The sequence below is a fragment of the Anastrepha ludens genome, chromosome 3 (genome assembly GCF_028408465.1).
Source record: "Anastrepha ludens isolate Willacy chromosome 3, idAnaLude1.1, whole genome shotgun sequence".
NCBI lineage: Eukaryota > Metazoa > Arthropoda > Insecta > Diptera > Tephritidae > Anastrepha > Anastrepha ludens.
The window spans coordinates 27,862,386-27,868,669 of NC_071499.1; positions in this window are offsets into that span (position 1 = coordinate 27,862,386).

Sequence of the window (6,284 nt, forward strand, 5' to 3'; positions counted from 1 at the left end):
AAAGGTGATACTACAGCATGACAACGCTCAGCCTCACGTTGCCAAACCCGTTAAAACCTACCTGGAAACACTGAAATGGGACCATCATTTCCATTCGTATGAAGACATCAAAAAATGGCTTGATCCGTGGATAGCCTCAAAAGATGAACAGTTTTACCGCGACGGTATACGAGTTCTACCAGACAGATGAGGAAAAGTAGTAGCCAGCGATGGGCAATACTTTCAATGATTCACTTGTAACCATTTTTTTCATAATAAAGTTGTATTTCCTTAAAAAAAAAACAGCGAGAACTTAGTTGCGCACCTAATAAATGGCTTTAGTAGGTTCTACTTTCCACTTCAATTATTTTGTCAAATCCACACATATTATTTTGTCAAATATCCACACATAAATGTACCCACTATTAAATGGAATTGTGAACGGCCGGGAAATTTCCAAGCACTCACACAATATTGTCCATTATACAAGGAGGCGCAAAATTAATAATCCAATTTTGTTTTTAATAATATAATATTTGTATTAAATAAAAAAAAACGATGTTGTGAACTAGACAGCTGTAAATATTTCCATCAGTCAAAATATTTTTTTTTAATTTAATTTTTTCATTTAGCAGACAGTTATTCGGCTCTGAGTGAATTTGACATAATCAGTTGATGGGCTGACGTCACTTGGGACGTGTTTAATAAAGTTTAGCTTGCGTTAGTGATATACGAAAAAAATCAACCAATGACACTTCGTTGCCGTCTGAGCAACGACGGATTGGACGAGTGTGTGAATACATGTGATATGATCGTGCAGAATTCTGGTATCGAATCTCCCAAGTGTGGCAGCCGAAGTTCTCCTCACAAGTTTTTTCACCATAGCTAAACAGCAAACCTGGTCATCTATCATCCTTGCTTACTACCTAAGAAGAGAGAATTTTGAAGAAGAGGGAAAAACAGGTGTGGAGAGAATTCGTTGCTCCTCTGTAAACTGCTCAGACTCTTTAATGAATCATAACAGCTTGTCGAGGCAAAACAGATTGTAGCTAATCCATTCTCAATGCGTACGACCAAAAACGCACTATTGATGGCTGGCAAAGACCGAACAGAGGCAGAAAAAGTGTTCTGTACAATCCTCATCCTCCAAACAAGATATACAAAGTGGATCGTCGATGACCAGTCGTCAGTGACCAGAAGTCATTTTATTAGGGTTCGTAGCTTACTCGGCCTCGGTTTGTGGCCTAAGGAAATTTGTTACTACTCTGTCAAACTTTTAATGCAAACACTTGGTTGTTTTGCAGGTGCTGTACGAACGGTTTTCATGAGCTTTATTAAGGAGAACCTTGATGTAGCCGACTGTTTTCGCTATGCGTGGCCCTAAAATTGGTTCCGATTCCATTGGACGCTCCAAAATACCCCAGTTCGTCAATTTATTAGCTATAGAAGTTCTTTGTACTGAATACTGCAGAGTCCCGCGACCCAAATAAGTTCGAGCGTATTCCATCTTGCAACGAAGTTTAGCCTCAACAAACTTACATTCATAGAGTGGCTTCTGAGGCCAACTTCAACATACGAGAGGACTAACAAAACTTGTATTTGTTGATTATATAGAAAACACCAAAAACGGTTTCTATTCCATAACTTGAATATCCATCATTTTACGTTTTTTTTTTATATAATTTCCATTAATTCTTCTATATTTTAAACAACAGATAAAACTTTTGCTTTGCTAAAATAAGTTGACGTCTTTGGCTTTACAGCTTGGCTTTCATTGGTGGATTAGCACCATCGAATGATGTTCTTTGGTTTCAGGAACCTTAATAAAAAACCAATGATGTGTATCTTCACCTGTTAGGTAGGTAGATAGGTAAGAAATGGTTGAAGTACCACTCTGGCACTCTGATGTAATGGAGAAGATTGATTGGATTTAGGTTGGCGCACTGCCCCAGGCTGCCGAAGAAATGACTACTCAGCGACCCGCAGCTAGGCGAATATGAATCTAACTGTCAAACCCGGACTTTTACAGAGAAAGTGCTCAACAGTCTCCTTCTCGGAAAGGTCCCCACAGCTTCTGCAATGGGGATTAAATGGTAAATCTAGCTTTTTCGCGTATGTGTCGATCGTCTAGTGACCGGAAAACACAGCTACGAGTTTGGAAATTGAATGGCGTGGAGTCCCCAGGACTTTCTGAGTCCTCCGTCTATTATACTCGGGCCACACGGTTTTTGAAATAGCACACGAATAAATGGAGCTCCATCTTTTCTGCGCTTTTCTGAGAAATAATTCGTGCAGTTACCCTTTAACAACTGTCAGGGGGATAGCTGACCGAGTAGAAGGTCTCTGGGCCCAATTCCGTTCCCTCCCTAGCAAGCTCATCAGCAATTTCATTTCCCTCTACGTTCCTATGTCCTGGAACCCAGATCAGAGATGTGTTACCTGCAAACCCAAGAGATTTGATATCCACTTATAGGAGTTGACTAGTTTTGATCCCCACCATGGCGTCGTCAGAGCTTTGATCGCGGCTTGACTATCGGAAAAAATGTTAATAGTCGCCTCGCTCCCACATTCCTTAAGCATTTTGCATGCCTGCAGGACAGCAATGACTTCTGCTGGAAAAACACTAGCAGTATGGGGCCATTTTAAGAAAATATGTATATAAATTGGAAAGTCGGTTCTACGTAACTACCGAACGACCCGGATTTATATCCGGCCAAGAACTTTCACTGTATCAGCATTCCCCCTATACCCTATGATCTGAAAGTACCGAGAATGGTTAAATAAAACAAAACAGAGTTAAATTTCAGGCAAATTTATTTTATTTCCTTCAAAATATGACCCATCTGAAGCAACACACATGTGCCAACGTTTAGCCCAAACCTCCATGCACCCCTGGTAGGCCGACGAAAGGATCGACTGAAATCTCCTTCCACTCATCGTCGTAACTTCAACTTGGGAAGCAAAAAGAAGTCGCACGGGGCCATATCAGGTGAATACGGTGCCTGCACGATGATATTTATTGGATGTTTGGTCAAATAATCCAGCACACTTTGTGCTCGGTCCGATGACGCGTTATTATCATGCAAAATCCAAGAATTGTTTGCCCACATTTCCGGCCGGCCAGGAAAACACTAATGATCCGATGGTGCTGAAAAGTGACAGATGTGTATCTTACAGTCCTACCAACATAAGATAAAAATATCGACCGGTTTCCACGTGCCCGGTTCGTTTAAATTAAACATTCCCTGCACTTTCTGATCATAGAGTATATATGGGGAATGTTTATGCTGCTTTAACAATGATCCACTTCGGTGCAGATTTTCGCCTCGTTCCAATCCTGCCTACTTGGAGAAATTACCAGTATTGTAGATGTATGTATGCCCTCAGCTAACACCAAGGTTTTCTTACGAGTCTACTTCTTTAAATTCTTTATATCTACAAATGCACTGTAGCCCGTATCACTGGGCAAATATTTCACCAACTGACTCCGTAGTCAGCATCAGCCAATCATGTAACCAATTATTCTGTGTACATTTCACCTCATCCGACACAATAACTCCCCAATAAACAAATTGCGGTCAGGCTTGTGTGCTGCATCTAAAGTCGTAACGTCAATGCTAATGCTTTTGTTCGAGACGCAAAAGCTCCCCTAAATTCCAGCTGATTGACGCACGGAAGCCGCTGTAATAAACTCCAACTCCAACCAAGCACTGCACACTTCCCCCCCACACAAATACAAGTAGCACTCCATTTTTATATTACTTTTCCATGTTCGCTCTACCTTTGCTATTCCAATTTTGCTTGTCAACCCTCTCTTCGATTTCAAGACGAGTATTTGCAGTTCTTTTGCTGTTCCATTTGCTGGGGCCTTGCATAACTTACTTGCAGCTTTTATTATACGAGCGCTGACTTCCCCCATCGCAACGGTTGTCAATGTCACCAACGTTTTCCAATCAACTGTGCAGAATGTGGTAATATTTTCTAATTTTCGCCCAACGCGCTCCCATCTGGAAGTGTCAATTATTCATAGCTGACGCCCGCAAATACTCGTACACGAGCACTGTGGTCCAGCGCACCTGAAAGCGCATAAGGTCATTGGCACTGCTATGTATGAGGTATTTGCTGGGCGAAATGTGGCAACGCGTCAGTGCATGGCTGGCATGGTAGCCATGCGCTTACTGGACTTGGCAGTTCGTCGATTGAGCTTTAATGAATAAGTGACGCGTAAGTTTGTTAAGTGAATTGAAACTCCATTCCCGAAATTGGGTTTGAGCTCGTATGTCAAAGAACGAAATAAATAACATATGCACAATAAAATTTATGGGCGTCATGCTGCGCGTGAAACACCAATTGCTGACAGTTGTTGAATCCATTTAGACTGTAAAGTAAGAAGATGTAGCCGTATGCCAAAGCAAATGAAAAGTGCTGGCAAGTGGATGTGTAAAAGTAAAAGACGATAAGTAAAAAGCTTTGAATTTGATGCTATAAATAAATGAAAAATTTCAATTAATTCAGATATCTATCGACTGGCTGCAGCTAAGATAGGAAATTTAAGCACCCTTAAAGAGCGTCTCTCCATAAGCTGCATGGAACTTATGCTCTCCACCGAGGTTAATCATCTTGAAATAATTTTAGACAGAGAGCTCAGCAGGAATAGAAACAGCGAGTATAAACACAGACAAGCTGTCAATCGCTCTTGTACCGCTAAACACATGAAAAGCGGCTATAGAAGACAAAACAAGCAATGAAGCCGAATAGGTAGACAAGCACGGATTAGATTCATCACCCACTGCAATCTTTACCGCAGTCTTCGAGTTATTATAAATTAGGTAAAAAGTTACTGTTACTTAAAAAACCTTAGCCAACTACGGCAGAAGCACTGAAGCCTATTTAAAATTGGATGGATGGCATCACTCTTCCAAAGGCCACTGTAGATATAAGTTGATTTCCAAACAAGATGAATGCATAAGTGAAGGGTGTTTTTTTAGAGGTTAGGTTTTCAAGATGAAATAAAACGTATATAATTTAATGTTATGGCCAAGAATTTAGCTTTATTATAAAGATAAGGGTTTGCCATTATGTTTTAAAAATGATTTCGGGCAAGTGGCCGCCGCGGCTGGCTCAAATAAATTCCAGCCGAGAGGCCCAATTTTCGACCACTTTTTGCAGAAATAGGGGCCGTATGTCAGCAATAACGCGCCGAATATTCTCTTTCAAGACGTCAATCGTCTCGGGCTTATCTGCGTAGACAAGCGACTTCACATAGCCCCACAAGAAATAGTCCAGCGGTGTTATATCGCACGATCTTGGAGGCCACGCCACAGGTCCACGGCGCGAGATAATGCGCTCACCAAAAGTTTCCTTCAATAAATCGATTGTTGCGTTGGCTGTATGGCATGTAGCGCCGTCTTGTTGGAACCAAAGGTCGTCCACATCAACATCGTCCAATTCAGGCACGAAAAAGTCATTAATCATGGCTCTCCAGCGCTCTCCATTGACTGTAACATTATGGCCGGCTTCATTTTTAAAGAAATATGGACCAATGATTCCCTCTGCCCATAGAGCACACCAAACAGTGACTTTTTGAGGATGTAACGGCGTCTCAGCAATGGCTTGTGGATTATGTTCACTCCAAATGCGACAATTTTGCTTATTGACATACCCATTCAACCAAAAGTGAGCTTCATCGCTGAACAAAATTTTCTTGTGAAAATCGGGATCAGTGGCCATCTCGTTATGGGCCCATTCACCGAACGTGCGACGCGCTTGATCAGGTGTAAGCCTATTCATTATGAAATGGCAAACCAAACTGAGCATAAATCAAGTGACAGCTGTCAAAAAGACCATCTTTGAAAAAATAGTGCCAACTTGAAAACCTAACCTCTAAAAAAAAGCATGGCTAAACAGATCTCTGTCGAACCCAGATTCTCGGCGGACATGGTGGCTTGATTGCATACCTCTACCGATTTAATTTAGCAGATAATTCGACCTGCCCGAATTGTCACAGCGAAGATGAGAGTGCAGAACTCGTGACTCTTCACTGCTCTCGATTTTACGAAGAGCACTCTGAGCCCGCAAATGTCCCCGTCGTCGTCCTCACGTGAGATAACCTGGCACAAATGCCGAACTCGAAAGAGAAGTAGGAAGCAGTAAAAAAGTTTGCAGCAAGAATTGTAATAAAACTCTGAAGCATAGAATGGAAGCGTGAAGCGGAAGCAAGGCGTATGCGACCGAGCTACAACATCCAACAGATGTGGTGTAACGGCACCTTTGATGATGTTTCTGAGAAAAATAAAAATTGGAGT